This window comes from Panthera uncia, chromosome D1 (genome assembly GCF_023721935.1).
Source record: "Panthera uncia isolate 11264 chromosome D1, Puncia_PCG_1.0, whole genome shotgun sequence".
NCBI classification, from domain to species: domain Eukaryota; kingdom Metazoa; phylum Chordata; class Mammalia; order Carnivora; family Felidae; genus Panthera; species Panthera uncia.
This window is the reverse complement of record NC_064808.1, coordinates 41,019,924-41,037,296: the sequence shown is the minus strand read 5'-3', so window position 1 is coordinate 41,037,296 and position 17,373 is coordinate 41,019,924. Positions and strand designations below refer to the sequence as shown.

Here is a 17,373-nt window from a genome sequence, read left to right as displayed (position 1 = left end):
ATATGAAGAAAGTCTCTTGACTTCAAGGAAAACAACTGACTGTATTTGTTTTCAATAATCAAATTGTTTATGAATGTGACATTGGTGGATGTGATTATTTTATATTGTATCATGAAATACATCAACATTTAGAAGTTCCATATAACTCAGTGATCCAATATTTTCCAAATGACCAACCCATGTTGTCATAAAATCATACATTGCTAAAAGATCCATTCAAAGTATGTTAGACCAATGGAATTTAAAATGATGTAATAAAATGTGAAGAACTCATCATCTTTCAGATTCCAAATTGCAGTTAACCTTTATATTACTTGTAAATTATACTACAAAGAAGCATATCCATAATTATCTATAAAAGTTATTAAAATACTCCATTTTCTAAACACATATATGCATGGTGCTTCACATACTTCAACCAAAACAACAGATTGCAACAGATTGAATGCAGGAGCAGACATGAGAATTCAACTATGTCCCATTAAGCCTGACATTAAATAACTGTGCAAAAAAGTGAGATAATATCACTCTTCACACTAAATTATTTTTTAGACATTATAGGTATTTTTGTAAAGACTATTTTAGCAACACATTTGTTATTTAAATTAATTAACAAATGTTTAATTATTTTCACTTTTAATTTCTAATACTAAGTATACTAATACTAAGTATGTCAATAGACAAAAAGCCACATAAACAAAACTTCTTTGGGTCCTCAAATAGACCTAAAATTGCTGACCTATCTGTAAACAATTCTGAGACCTTAATCTCACCAGACTACAAGCAAATTGAGTTAATTGCTTCCCCAACTCCAAAGACATAGTAGACACAAATATGTGCTAAATGTAAATGATCCTCAAAACTACTTCAGGAAAATATACAATTTTAGAATGAATGAAGGGTAAAGGTTTAAAATTAGAAATGAGCTAAAAACTAGCTCTACCACTTATTAGATTTGTGGTTTTGTACGATTATTTATGCTTTTTCTGAGTCTTTGTTTCTTCACATATAAAATAAAATTTATATCCATCCAGCTAAACAATTGTTAAATATTAATAAATAAATATTATTCACTATTGTTAAATAAAAGAGTGAAGAATGTAGAACAGTTAGAACTCTTATACACTGCTGATGGTAATATAAAATGGTGCCGCTGCTCTAGAAAACAGTCAGTTCCTCATAAGGAGCTCGGTACATATACCCAAGAAGAATGAAAACATACATCCACACCAGAACTTGTACCATGTTCATTACAGCATTATTCATAATAGCCAATAAATGGAAGCAATCCATGTCCATCAACTGATGAATGGATGGATAAAATGGGGTATATATCCTTCAAGTGGAATATTACCTGCCAATAATAAGGAATTAAATATTAATACATGCTACAATACTGAACTTTGAAAACATTGTGCTCAGTGAAAGACACTAATCACAAAAAAACACATATAATTCCACTTATATTAAATGTACAGAATAGGCAAATCTAGAGAGATAGGAAGTAGATTAGGTGTTGCTTAGGGCTGGAAAGTTTGGAAAGAAATGGAGGGTGACTGCTAAAGGGTGAGAGATTCCCTTTAGGGTGATAAAAATATTCTAAAGTTTGATTGTGTGATAATTATACAACTCTATGAATATACTTTTTTTAAAAACCTACTGAATTGCACTCTTTAAATGGGTGAATTTTAAGATATATGAATTATATCTCAATAAAGACATTGCTAACAATGCAAACAAACAAACAAGCACAGGTGAAAATGTCTAGCAAAATAAGTGACACACACCAGAAGTTCAGTAAATGCTTTTTTTGTCTTGATAATAACTGATGTGTCTCAAAATCTACTTACAAAACTAAGATACATCACAAAAATTTGAGCAGATTTAATTAGACTATGAGAAAAATTTGTATGTCAATGGTCAACAAACAGTATAATATATTCACAAAAGAAGTTCCCTTTTTGTTGTCTAGCTATTCTTATTGATTTTATACAAACTGTCCCTTTTTTAAAATTTCTGTGAAATATGAATGAAAAAAACAGGATGGATCTTTTAAGATTCCTTGTAGTTATTTAATATGAACTGAAATTTGATATCTGATTTAAATTTTGGTGTCTTAATTGAAGCTTCATAGTATAAAGTATGTTTGAGGAAAAATACAGAAAATCTTGTATATGAGATATGATAAAACCACTAAGCAGATATTTACTGGCAACTTCCCTCAGTTAAATTGCTATTTATGAAAAAAATTAAGTAATCTCTTTTTCATAATTCCTCTTGCTATTAAAGAACAAAATTATTAAATTGCACATTAAAGTTTTTGGTATTGCAAATTCATTAATCATAAAGCTTGCCTTGAAAAAAGCATGTCAAGAAAAATCATACTAGGAAGCAATACACACTCTAGAACTATTGTCCTTTCCAATGGAAACAAAACTATCTATGCTTTTGTTTACTTGAGTCTTGCATTTGTGATGTTCATTTAAAAGAGGAATGTTTTGCAACTGAGTTTCAAATTTTAGATCTGCCTCTTGGCATAGTGAGCTGACAGATTTTGTGGTCTGGAGGCACAAACTAACTAGAATTTCCATTCAGAAGTGGTAGCATATTGGTGAAGCCAGGGTGAGAAAACAGAAGAATAAAACCAATTTCTCAGTCTTCTCCGACCCTCACAGGCTTCTTGTGTGCCTTCCTAATTCACTACGTTCAGTCAATAATTCATGGAATAAATATTTTTTATATACCTTGGGTCAAGCAGTGAACCCACACATACTCTGTTTTCATGCAATTTACCTTCCAGTCATGGAACTCAGATAATAAAAGAAATTAAAAAATAAAAAGTATATTAAGCTGCAGTAAATGTTATAGAAAAAAATAAAGCTAAGTAGGTAGAAGAGGTTCCAGTGTTAAATAAGACAGTCACAATAGGTCTCTCCAAGAATGTCAACTAAGCAAGAACTGAATTAAGCAAGAGCTGAAAATATGATCCATGAGAACATTTAGGAGCAGAGCATTCCAAGAAGAATAAACAACAAACGCAAAGGTCCTGAGGTGCGTGCCTGTTTGAGGAACATTAGTAGGTAAACATATGATGAACAAAAAAGAGCAAAAAGAAGAGGTGATATTTTGATAGAGTAAATATATATTTGGTCTTCATCCCCAGTTCCTGGCATAGAGCTTCAAAAATCTTTGTAATTTCCTGAGTGATAAGAGTGAGAGGAGTATCTATTATTCATAATAAGCCCCTTTCAACCATACCTGAGTCTATGTTTATGAGGTGACAGTTAATGAGCCCCTAGATAGCTTTAGGATGTGAGCTGGCTGCCAGAGGAACCAACTATGTGATTAGAGAATTGAAACTTTCAGCCCTACCCTTGACCTCTGAGAAGGGGAGAGAGGCTGGGGATTGAGTTAATCACCAATGGCCAATGATTTAATCAACCATACCTATGTGTATAATGGAGCCCCATAAAAACTCTAGACAGAGGTGTCCAGAGAGCTCCGGAGTTGGTGAATGCATCCTTACCCCAGGAGGGTGGAGCATCCCTCCAGGAAGAAACTCCTGGAACAGGAAAAGAACTCCTACACTGGGAACCTTCCAGACCTTGTCCCATGTAGCTCTTCATCTTGTGATTCATTTGTATCCTTTATAATAAAAAAGTAATAGTAGAGAATTTCCCTGAGTTCTGTGAGGTATGATAGCAAATAATCAAACCGAATAGGGGTTTGGGGAGCCACTGATTTGTATCCAACTTGGACAGAAGTGTGGATAACTTGGGGACCCATGACTTGTAACTGGTGTCTGAAGTAGGGGGGGCAGTCATGTGGGATCAAGCCTTTAACCTGTTGTGGGGGCAGTCTGTGCTAACTCTGGTTTGTTAGTATGAGAATTTAATTAAATCGTAGGACACCCAGCTGGTGTCCACAGAGCACTGAAGAATTGTTTGGCATGGAAAACTCACATTTTTTGTGTCAGAAGTGTTTTGAGAAGAGAAACAGTTTTCCCTTAGGAATGTAACAGAAATGAAGTTAGACAAGAAAGAGAGGACCATAGCTATCCTGTAGGGCCTTTTGGGCAATCATAGGGACTTTGGCCTTTATTCAAATTAATATGGGGGTCCATTAGAGGGTTTTCAGACAAAGGAGTGATGGGATTTAACTGACATGTTAAAAGGATCAACCTATAGCTTCTCTATGGAAAACAGATTATATGGAGACAAGGGAGAAAGCAGGGGATGTCAGCTGAGTGGCTAGCACAATAATTCAAGCAAGATAGACTAGCCTGGACCAAGTAATGGTAATGGCACATTTACACTGGATAATTTGAGAAGAGTTAAATAAAGTATTTACAAAAATATGGGGCAAGTTTTAAGGAAGACAACAAGGCATAATGATACACCCAAGAGCTAGTTATAGAATGAAGCTGTTAGGGAAAGAATGGTGGCTGGAACCAAGAGAACGTAGTTGTACGGAGAGGGTCATGAAAGGGTCACAACCATCCTACAGCAATATGGCAAGGAAAGAGCTGTGGAGAGGAAAAGGACACCAACCTTACTGTCCCTCAACTCTCCTGAGTGCCTCTCATTGGTTGAACCCAAATGGAAGTCAAAGAGAAAGAGAACTCACTCATCAGTGCTCTTGGTACACAGAGTGAGTTTAGAAGGCATAAAGAGGGGCAAATGGAAACTATGAGGATCAAGGTTAACTTGTAATGAGGATCAAGGTTAACTTCAAGGTTTGTGATCTGAGCACCTAGAATAGAGTTGATATTTATTGAGATGGGAAAGAATTTAGGTACAGTAGATCTGGGAAAGAAATTTAGGAATTCCATTACAGACATGTTAAATTTAAAATGTCCAAGTAGAAATGTACAGTAGAAAATTGGATATATAAATTTGGAGCTCAAGGAGGCCTGATTGGAAACATAAACTTTAACCCTAGTTGTCATGGATTTGAGATACCAGAAAAAATGTGACACTGATCTATAAATACAAATGATTCTCTTTCTTCAAGACATTATTCTTTTATTTACTTTGAAGGGAAAAAAACTTAAGTAATATTATAATCAATTCCCTTTTTAGCATCCTCTAAAGCATGAGCTAAAAAAAAATTGTAATTATCTGTGTTGTAAATAACTGTGTATGCCATTATAGACTGTGAGCTCCTTATGGAACAAACCATTTCTTAGTCATTTTTGTATTCCCAATACTTAGCATATAAAAGCCTCTCAAAAATTTTTGACACAAGACTGGAATTAATGAAAATATAAATAAATGAAAATAGGGTTGGGATTCATAGGGTGTCCTGAAGGTGCTATCTAAAATGCCCTATTAATGGAAAAGTTTTGTTTTTGTAAAAAGAATTTCTTCTGATTGTCTGAAGACACAGATAACCTGACCTATCCTGTAACAAGAAGTCAAGGAGAAGCCAACAGTCAGGTTTTAAACAAAGAGGACTTAAGCAACTTTGAAAGCTTCTGTTGGTAAAGCAAAGAGAAAGCACTATGGATAGTCTAAGGGAGTGTCGAATACAGTTAATAACAAATCACATTTATTTGTTTGTTTCCTGTGTCCTCAGGGCAGAACCTGCTTTTATTTTTTAAATTTAATGTACTTAGTTTAGCGTTTATCCTTTCAATACCTTTTTGCATATTGTTGTTACATATGAGTTTGTAAGAAAATGTGGTATTTTTACACGTTTTCAGTTGTATATTATATCCTATACCAGATACATAATTTTGTTTCTTTTTTCACTTAATATCATATTTTTAAATTCATACATGTTGATATATATATAGCTGTTGTTTATTCTGACTGCTTCTTTATTTTGATTGCTCTTATAAACAATGCTATAGTGAACATTCTTATACACATGCAAGAGTTGCTTTAGGAGATAAATACATACATATAAAAGTTGGATAGTTCACAGAATATGTGCATCTTCAACTTTGCTAGACCTAGCTAAACTCAAAGTAGATATATAAACTTACACTCCCACAAGTAGTTTATGAAAATTCCAGCTCCTGACACTTAATTTTTGCCAGCCTGATAGATATGAAATGGTATCTTATTATTGCTTTAATCTGCATTTCTCTAGTATTCATGCATCCTCTTCTGTAAATTGCCTAGTTAATTTTTAAGCCAGTGTGGAATCAACAAGCTATGTCTACCCCATGTATTTTGATTCCATATCAGTGGCCAGGTCTGTTCAAGAACCTTTGCCAAAGCCAAAAAGCAGTACCCCCAAACAAAGAAATTTGGATTTTCCTCTAGAAGCCACAAAATTGAGTGGGGGGTAACTCTCAGGGTCATGGGTGTAAGATATCAGAGAAAAGTTAGATACTGACATAAATGCAAATGGTTCTCTCTGAGAGTTTAATGTACTTTGACAGGGAAAAAAAATTAAAAGTTTACTCCATTTTCCTTAGCATGTCTAATGTCTCCCTTTCTGTCTTTCCTTGTGCATTGTTTTTGACTCTGACACATACTTAAACACAAAATCTGTATTAAATACAATGAAAAAGCATACTTAAAAATATTTGTATTAAACACAATGAAAAATAGTACTCAAAACAGGAAGCTGCTTTGTTGACAGTTTGATGAAAGAAAGAAGGATCAGCTTTCCCTTCGGCCATCAGTGGAGATGAGACAATTTCAAGTAACACAAAAACCAAAATGCTTCACCAAGCACACAGTATACATGTGAGAAAAATAGATTTTAATATAATTTCAGCAGTTCTGTATATAAGTTATGATCCATTCCCATAGGTTTTTTAATAGATGCTCCTCAGTGAAAAAAAACTCTATTTATTGCAACAATATGCAAATCAGTAAACAATATGAACACCAATTTCAAAACTTCATATAATTCTTCCATCAAAATACTGTTTTCAGAAACCTCACTAAATTTGACATAATAACATTTTTTTGGCTTCTTTAATGTACATTGTCATAGGGATGTCTTATTACAGATAGCTGTAGATTCTACATTTTGACAGTATTAGAAGGATAGTCTTTATGACTGCTATAGTATAGAACAACATCGTCAAATAGAGCTCTCTGTGATAATGAAAGTGTTCTATATCTTTGCTACCAATACGGTAGCCCTGGTCACATGTGGTAATAAGTATCTGAAATGTGGTTCATGTGATTGAGGAACTAAATTTTAACTTTGTTTTAGTTGATTTGAATTTTTTAAATAGTCAACATGTGGCAAATAACTTCTATAGTGGGAAGCACAGATTTAATGTAATCTAGAAAAATTTTCCTTTTATCTAGCCATAAATATTGGTCTCTGTACTAAGCAGATAGCCAAGACTGGACACTCTCTGCTCTAGGATCAGAGGTCACAACACTCTCCTCTTGGCAACATTGGCAGTGACCTAGTTCTCATCTCCTATCAAGTGCTAAATTACTGGGTACCTACTACCCAGGCCTTCCATATCTTACGTCCTGATTCTCATTTTTAGCAGAGGTTACATTTGACTCTTGTTATCTAACCTATAGGTGGTGGGATACCTGCTTTATGTGTTTCATGTTTCTATCTTGTGTCCTTGGGCATCTCTGCTCACTTAGGGTGACTCAGCTACATCAATAATCATTATCCCCAGCTCCTATAATGCCAGTGTTGATTGACTACATGATACTTCTTGCCAAAAAAATTCAGTAGTTATATCCTCATTCATGACATTAGCCAGACCTAAGGTATCTAACATATGAGATTTTTTTAAATGTTTATTTATTTATTTTAAGGGAGAGAGCGCAAGCAAGCATGAGCGCACATGAGTGGGGGAGGGGCAAAGACAGAGAGAGAGAGAATCCCCAGAAGGCTCCACACTGCCAGGGCAGACCCCATGCTGGGCTCAATCTCACAGCTGTGAGATCATGACCTGAGCCGATATCAAGAGTTGGATGCTCAACAAACTGAGCCATCCAGATGCCTTTAACATGCAAGATTTCTTTTTTTTAATTGTTTAAAGTTTATTATTTTGAGAGAGCGAGAGAGAACAGGGGCAAAGCAAAGAGAGAAGGACACACAGAATCCGAAGCAGGTTCCAGGCTCTGAGCTGTCAGCACAGAGCCCGGATGTGAGGCTCAAACTCATGGAATGCGAGATTATGACCTGAGCCAAAGTTAGACACTTAACCCACTGAGCAACCCAGGTGCCCCTAACCTGTGAGATTTTTTAAGCACACTCCTGGGTCTGATTTCTCATGGTCTTCTTCTCAAGAAATTAAAATTGTTTGAACTGGAAACTGTTTAAGATAATCTGGTGACTTAATCCTCAAACTAACAGTGTCCTCTGTACATCCCCACATTTAAAACACCTGTTATTCCATTAGTACCAGCTATTTCATTTTCCTAATGAGCAAAGAACAAAGCTTATTTCTAAAATATTTGGAGAGATATTGGAAAATTGTGGTATGAATTGAAAGAACTTTGATACAAATAATTAATAGATTCCAGTGTGAGATACGGATTATAGGCATAATAGTAAGTGGTCATTGTATGTGAGAGATGACAATCTTCCCTTAACTATTTTTCCTAACTTTAATTATTAACCACATTATAATTTATTATTAAAATTCTATTCACGGTTCATAAATTTTTGCAGTAGACACACAAAAATACATGCCACTATGCTAGAAATGTAAAGATACTAATAGTCTAGACAGCATTCAGAGTTTCTAAAGTTTCTGTTCTACAATCACTTTCATGACATACCCAGGCACTTTGTCAACTGTCAAATAACCAGAGATGATTCACTGTTGAATTGTAGATCAGATTTTCCTAAAAAGCCAGAATAATATTAAATAATCCTTGACAGCAAATAAAAAAACGTAAAAGATACTAAAAGACAACATCCCCAAACCTGATTCATTTAAATTAATAGAAAAAGGGAAATCTACAGTAGCCAAATTTGAATAGAAGAACTATATATATTAAAAAGAAAAAAAATCCCACTAATCTAAAAAGAAAAAAGTAACTTCGGTTTTTGTTATTTCTTTAATTTTGTTTTTGTTTTTCTGCTTGTTTATTTAGCTCAAAGAGTCATATGGAAGACTTGGGAAATGCATGGGGAAATGTGTCCCAATAATGATCCAAAGAGATATTAGCATGTTTTGGTGGAAAGAACATAAACTTGAAGCACTATATAGTCCTCCATTCAAATCCTGGATTGTTCATTATTATCGTGGTGTCTTGAGAAAAATTCTCCTGAGACTCTGTTCCTTCCTTTGCAAAAGGAAGATGATGATGCCAACCTCATGCCATTGGTTTGAGGATTAAGTAAGATAAAATAAACAAAAGCACTGTGACACACTATATTTGCCCAATAAATGTTAGTCTTTGCTTTTGACAGCACCCTCCTCTCATGCCTCTCTGTAGGTTTTTAAAAACCTATTTAAAAAAAAAATTTAAAAAAAGCATTTCTCATGTCTGACTGGTAGAAAATACGAAGTATTGTAAACTCTACATAGTCTAACACAATGGTAGGCAAATAATAAGCACTGGGAAAAAAAAGATTTGTGGATTGATTGAGATTCTATAAATGCATTCCTTCTTGAAAGCAGAGGATGGATGAGATCAATTCTAAAGATCCTTTCCTGGTTCTGAGATTCACGTTCTAGTAGGAAAGCTTCTTTCAGTGTCAACCACAGTAAGAATAAGTTCATCATGAAGGGGAAAAAAGTGATTTTTTTTTCCTGGTCCTACCTCTAGTTTGTTTTAGGAAATACAATACAGAGAATCTCCTCAGGGCCCTTCCTGTAATCTTAAGTAAACTCTTCTTTCTAAATTGAAAAAGATCATAATTATTTTTCTCCAGTATTTCAATTCATCTAATTCATCACTTCTTACTCATTTGTTTCTTGATCATGCATTCTGATTTCATCTCAGACAAGCCTTTGTAAATATTAAAAATATGGTCCAGGTAGAGAGAGCACCACTTCAAGTGGTGATCCCCTCCTCTTCTTCTTGACACCAAAACTGAAAAATATGCAAAGAAGAAGACCTGGGACAAGTACCAATTACTCCAGGAAAATGCTTTTCAGCATCCAGCTGGGAGGGCAACCCTAAACTGTGGTATCATGGCTGAGAAATACACAGTCAACTATGGAGACTAGAGAAGAGCCATCATGCTTCAAGGCAAATGCTTATTGGCACTAAACTATGGCTGGAAAAATAAAAGAGCTCCTTTTAGTAACCAGTTAACAAGAAATCCAGGACTCTCAATGGGTATGAAAGCCTATGTTTAAGCAAAACCACAGAATGGTTGTGCCCATTTCATTTTCTTTAGCACTCTTAATAAACTTCTATTTATGCTCCCTTGATGTTACCAGCTTAAACTTGAGGGTCTCAGTAGGTTTTCCCACATTTCAGCATGGAAAAACTTCTAGCCATATAGATTTATGTAAAGCACTCTGCATCCTTCACTGTCTCTTGAAATCTTGCAACCCAAGGACAATTGCATATTTAAACAGTAAAGGTGGTTTTTCTAACTTGAGTAGAAATGTATCTCTGGGTCCAGAAAAAACTAAAGTTTTTTCATTAATAACTATATTAGCTGGAAATTGCCACAGATGAATTTCAAAGCAGTAAAAGCCTACTTGTTTATAATATTAAAAAATAAGTTTAAACCTTCATTTAAAAAGGATGATTACGAGCAAATTTTAGAAATGTCTTACATTTGTAAAGATCTGTAGATGTCTTCTACAATCACTCTTCTATAAATAACCACACTCTTCTAACAAACCTTAAAATCAGACTGCTCTCAATAGAAAACTCACATTTTTCTCCAATAATCTCTACTTCTGAGTCTATTTGAAAAGTTGGTCAAAGACAGGAGCCATGTGCACATGTATGGTTTTGATTCCATCTATACTCCTGCCCTAATTCTTGTGGCTTGGACCCATTCCAAGGTGCTCTGCCTTACCCTGTGGTTTGTATTTGAGATCCCCTTTTCTGACTCATTGCATTCTCCTGATTGACAAACAGATTTAGATATGAAAACAAACAGTTACCTGCCTGTAATTGGTTTCTAACAGCTGCACTGTTGTAGCACTTCTTAACCATGGTGAAGGTGCCTATGAAAGAAGCTTCTTGTTTAGTTCAGAGGGGTGTGCGCGCGCGTGTGTGTGTGTGTGTGTGTGTGTGTGTGTAGGGTTCACACGTTTAGTTTTGTTTCCTTTTGTTCACTTTAGTTTCTTATTTGTTTTGCAATAACACTTGGGAGTCTTTATTGTTCCCCAAGATACTCAATAATTATGGTGTATATGATTTATACATTATTGATCTGAAATATATATTTGTATTTTTTAAACCTCCAGAAATCAAATTTAAATAAGAATACACTGGATTTTGACTTTTTAAACTAATGTGGCTTTTAGTTGAACTTAGAAGAGTCCTCAAAGAAAAAGAGTCACTTCTTTTTCTTTTACTGACTTAATAGGAAGCATACTATTTCATTAGTAGATTAAAATGTTAGGCTAGAAGTAATAAACTATTATTATATTTTTAGTAGTGTGTCTCATAATGTCAACTGAATTATGTGAAATGTATCAAACTAGTTACAATAAAAGCCACTACTTACATACTACAAACAATTGCAACTCCCTCAACATATCAGAAGAGACTGGGACGTTGCATTTTAAAATTCCTGTGGAAATCAAATGTATTTTAAGTATCAGCTCTGATTATTTAATCAGACAACTTGCATTTTGCCCTGGCTAATTTTGAAGGCTGATAATATTTTACTTATAAAAATAATTGTGCACCTGTTGTGATGGAAGCCTTGTTAAACAAATGTTAATAGGAATGTAACTCGTAGCTTTAAGCATAAGAACACAGGTCTCTCATTACTATTACATGAAGAAACATATTTTTAAAGCCATGAGATAGATCTCATTTTAAATCTCATCTCTTCCTTAGCCCTAGAGAGATGTTTAAGAATATTATTAAAACATGTACAACGAATAGTTGCATATTAACTTGAAAGGGAACATCAGATAATGCCTACTGAACAAAATGGATATGGAGTTCCTCCTTCCCATTTAATACCTGTGTTCTTCTGCCTTGCTCTATTCCCTCGCCAAACCATTTTAATGATATTGAATCATTTTTGAGAAACACATGCACTTTTCTTACCAACTTATGATCAAAGGAGAAAATTAAAAAGAGGACCTACAAAAGCTGGACTCCTCTTGCACTCTTCATGTTTTCAGGCTCTTTCAGCATTAGAGATCTTTTTCAGTACCCAAATTCTGTAAGCTTTAAAAAATGCTAGGCTCTCATGGAATAGACAGACCTTCCCTCTGTGGATCCTGCCATTTTGTAAAAAGACTTCCTAAAAGCTACCAACGTGTGTCTATTCAATCCATTTCCGGGTGTAATCAAGTTCTAAGTACTGAAAAGAGGCTTGAGGAAAAAGAATTTGTCTTAAGTTAAACTAGCTAAATTTTGAGCTCAGTTATACGTGCCTCTTATTGACTTCTGTAAGACTGTAGCCTTGCAATTGGCCCAAATTCTTTAAGGTTATATTTAAAAGGTAATTTTATTCAAAATTACCTAAACTTTTGAACCCTATGTTTTATAATGTTGGGTTCATTTTAATTTTATTTTGGTTAGTGCAATACAAGTTTACAAGCAGAGTTCAGAAAATGTGTGCATTTTTTAAATGACCTAAATTCTCTGTAGTTTTCTTTTTCAATAGTTTAATGCAGACATTTGGATTGAAGGGGAATCACAAATAAACGGAATAATTGCATCAAATTTCCTCAGTGCATTAAATATGCACTCAGTGGTAATTACCAACAGTAGCAACACATTTAAAAATGTAGAGAATAATGTACAATTTATGCCTATTTCAAGGGTCTTATTCATGAAAACACCATTTGGATGAAAATACACACATTTTATTAAGTGGTTAGCCTTAGATTTTTTTTTAATTCAGACAAATGACTTAAATAGTAAGTGTGTGGGAGGTCTAGTAGTATGGGCCAGCTCTTAATGTGACATATATATCCCATGAGAATTGTCAAGAGCTGACTCTAGAGTAAAGAAATACCGAGGACACCCCCTGGCACGTGGGGCGTTAGGCACAGAGCATTCCTGGGCCTATAAACAGCAATGAGATGAATTACTCTCCCACATATTTTTCTTCTAAGAATCAGCTGTATATAAATATTATCACAAATATATATTTTTAAACTTCTTACATTTATTTGAACAAAGAAGACTAAAGTGAAATAGAGGAATTTAATAATAGTATATAAAAATTATAAAACTTTTTTATATTTTATGCTTACTAAAACTCTGTGCATAACTTTTAATTATAAAATAATAAATGCATATGTATTGAAATCTCATCTATCCCAAATGTTACACTAAAAAAAAAAAATTCATAGCAACTGTATGTCCAAACGCGATACATGTGAAAATCTCATTTTCACAGTAAGACCTCTAAGTTTTAGCTACTGCTATAATAAAATGCCAGAACCAAAACTGTATGGAAAGTTTCTTTAAAGTTTTGGGTAAGAGAATTTTACTTATACTTAAGTAAGGTGATTTAATACTACGACAAGGACTTGGCAGATAAATGATAGCTAAGCTATCTGTAATAAGATGGGAACAGAGCTGATTAGGCTGCTTTTCATTCTCCAGACCTAGATTACCTGAAAAATGTAAGCTAATTATCAATAAAGTGATCACTATTTTTGGTTGAAACAATATTGGTGACATGGACTATACTGTAAATTTGATGTGGGTGATAATATGGATTTCTTAGAGTGTTAGAACTTCCTCTCAATTTTATACATATCTAATCATTTCCTATGGAATAATTGGTGCTACAAGAGGTAATAAATGGTTCCAGGTCCCTTTGGGTGGCACATAATGAAATACTCTCATATCTATTCCTACTGGCAAACTACTATTTACTAAGGTTTTATTTTATTAGTCATTTTACAATCATTGACAGTAATCCTGAAGTGCATGTATTTTTCCCCACTTTGCAGATTAAAAAGCTGAGAGTAAAATAAATAAATAAATAAATAAATAAATAAATAGTTCAGTTTATACAATAATTCAAACCCAAATCTGATCAATTCTACACCCTGTGTTTATTATGCCACAATTCCTGTTCCAGGGGAGAAAGCAACTAAGTTCTTTAAGTCAATAACTTCATTTAGCGTCTTCACAGAATCTTTGAACTCTTACATGTAACTGATTTGCTTTGTAGTTATTACTGACAAATTGATTTATTATCAAGGTAATTATATGCTACTCTATTTTAAAGTTCTAGTCCAGTGGTTCTCAAAGTGTGATTTATGGACCCCTTGGAGTCCCAGGGGAGTCTCCAAGGTGTCCCTAAGGTCGACACTGTTTTCATAATAATACTAAGGTATTAGTTGTATGTTACAACATTGACACTTACACTGATGATGCGAATGAATGAAATAGTGGGTTAAAACTGCTCATCCTCTAGCATGAATCAAAGGCACCTAACTCTACTAGTAGTAATTGTATTCTTCACCACCACACACTTGTAGTAAAACAAAAAAAATCAGTTTCAATTAAGTAGTTCTTTGATAAAATAGTAAAATAATGTGTTAAATAATGACTTTTAAGTACACATATTTTTAACATTCTGTGTGATGAGGGGCACCTGGCTGGCTCAATCGGTAGAGCATGCAACTCTTGATTTTGGGGTTATGAGTTCAAGCCCCATGTTGGGTGTAGAGTTAAAAAATTAGTTCTTAAGATTCTATGTGATGAAATGGGAAGCATCCCACTGCTTATTACACCTAAGTATCATAGCTGTCTTGAGGAAAATCACTTGTGCTATTGTTCTAGTTGCTAGCTGAAATTTTTCATAGTTTTTTGCATAGACCTCCAATTTCATTTAAAAGAACAAGATAAAATATCCTTACCTGTACTTTAACATTTGCCAAGAGAGCCTCCCACTTCAAAACAAAAACAAAAACAAAAACAAAAAACAAAAAACCTTATAGCATTGGTTAAAATATAATTTGAGGGGCGCCTGGGTGGCGCAGTCGGTTAAGCGTCCAACTTCAGCCAGGTCACGATCTCGCGGTCCGTGAGTTCGAGCCCCGCGTCAGGCTTTGGGCTGATGGCTCGGAGCCTGGAGCCTGTTTCCGATTCTGTGTCTCCCTCTCTCTCTGCCCCTCCCCCGTTCATGCTCTGTCTCTCTCTGTCCCCAAAATAAATAAAAAAACGTTGAAAAAAAAAAATTTAAAATATAATTTGAACTTTCAAGGGAAAATCAGAATTTCAGAAAACTTCTATCTGCCATCATGAGCATAACACTTTCCAAATACTAAAAAAAAATTTTTCTGATATGATTAATAGTAATATTGATGAATTTGATTTTTTGATACTATGTGATGAAATGTGCCAACGTAAGGAAGAGCTGCACAACTCAGTGACAATATAATCTAAAAGCCTAATGCATGGCATTACAAAATCATGCATGGAACAAAAGATTCATTCAGAGTTAAAATTGGACAAATGGATTTTTTAAAGATTTTTTTTTAAGCTATCTCTACACCCAACATGGGGCTCGAACTCACAACCCCAAGGTCAAGAGTCACATGCTCAACTGACTGAGCCAGCCAGGTGCCCCTGGACCAATGTATTTTAATGTAAAAGTATTGAAAGTTCACTGATATGGTTTCAGATCCTACATTAGACCTAACCTTTAAGAAACCAACACTTGTGATATTTGATGTAGTATCATAGAAGAAAATTCACAATTGTGTGAAAATGCTACAAGATACTTTTCCCTTTGTCAGCTACATATGCATATTAGGCCAACTTCTTCGTATACTTCGATCAAAATGTATCAAACAGATTGAATGCAAAAGCAGGTATGAGAGAGTCCAACTCTCTTCTATTAAAACCTACATTAAAAAGATTTGCAAAACTGTAAAACAATGTCATTCTTCTCACTAAATCATTTTTACTTTAGGAAATATATTCATATATTCAATATTTGTCATAAAAATGGGTTTTATGTTAATATGTAGCAGATTTAATTTTATAAATTTTAAATGAATTAATACTTTTTTATTTCTCAGGGTTATTTTCTAACATAATTAAGTATTAATAGTTATAAGTCACATGAACAAAAGAATTTTAGAATCTTCAATACACTCTAAGACTCCTGAGATCAAAAAAAGTTTGAGGACTGCATTTCATCATTCTATCAATAAATATTTACTGGTTCAAGTACTAAATTATGGCAAATGTTGTTGCTTCCTGTAGTATTTTCAGATTCTCTACTTACTCTATACTACACCAAATAATACATATTCTCTCTCTAACCCTCTCAACAAAATCTGAAGTAAGTAGTATCATCCATGCTTTCTTGTACAAAAATAAGGAAATCAGTTCTTTTCATCTTCATTGAGGACTGCAGTCTTTTTTTTTAATTAGTCTTTTGTATTGAAAAAGCAATGCATACACATGGTTTAAAAAAAAACCAACCTACCGTACAAACTATACAGTAAAAGTTTAAAAAGCAGCCTGTCCCATATCTTTTATTTTCTACTTCATAGCCAACCTCTGTTAACAGTTTATTAAATATCCTTCCAGCAATTTTCTGTATGTACATAATTTTCTACACAAACTGAAGAGTATATATGCTCTCCTCCGTTTCACACTGTCACCCTTTATAGTTCCAGAGATGTTACCCTTATTAAGCCAAATAATTCAGGTAATATGGAGATGCTATGCTAAAAGTCTCTGAATCAGTGACCCCATATCTCCCAAAACAATGCAGAGTAAGCCAGACTTAAATTTATGTCCTGTAAGGTATTTTCACTTAACACTCAACTTTGTTTATTTCTTTATTGTGATAAGAAGATGCTACTAAAAACGGGACTACATTCACCTCTCAAACTGTTGTGAAATCAGCATTCCAAGTTATGGAAGAAATTTTTCTATTTGCCCAAACACATTTCACTTCCAGATTCCTACTGTCTGTTCTTCTGTTACCCTGTCATCTCTTATTCCACTATGAGCCATACTCTGTTCTCCAGGTGTGTATTAGGTATGTATATACGGATAGATGTTAAAGGCTATTTTCAATTCTGGGTTTATACTCTAATACTGAAATAAAAATCATTTGTATTCAATGAAATATGAGCTACTTTGATGGAGAAAGGTTCCACCATAAACCTAAGTCTAACACACATCATTAAAGCTTCAGTATGTTTTCACTAATTCCACACAGGAGGATTACAGATGTCCTGCTAGCTACCATTTCCTGGTAAGCAATCTGAATGGCTTCCAGGAAATTGCTAATGACCTTCATTTTACTTAAAATCTAGGCTGCAATTAGTAATAGTTTTGCTTC

General features: G+C 34.1%; 1 protein-coding gene across 23 annotated transcripts in view; it reads right to left on the bottom strand.

Moving 5' to 3' along the window:
• The window catches only part of SOX6 (SRY-box transcription factor 6), a 687,546-nt gene that overhangs the window by 223,549 nt on the left and 446,624 nt on the right, over positions 1–17,373 (bottom strand). The window contains exon 1 of one of the 23 annotated variants that reach the window (XM_049618023.1): positions 8,724–8,796. The exons of the other annotated variants lie outside the window; for them this stretch is intronic. The gene's annotated coding sequence lies outside the window, so the exon portion shown is untranslated. Of the gene's footprint in view, positions 1–8,723; positions 8,797–17,373 lie in introns of those variants that run through there. 23 annotated transcript variants of the gene reach the window in all.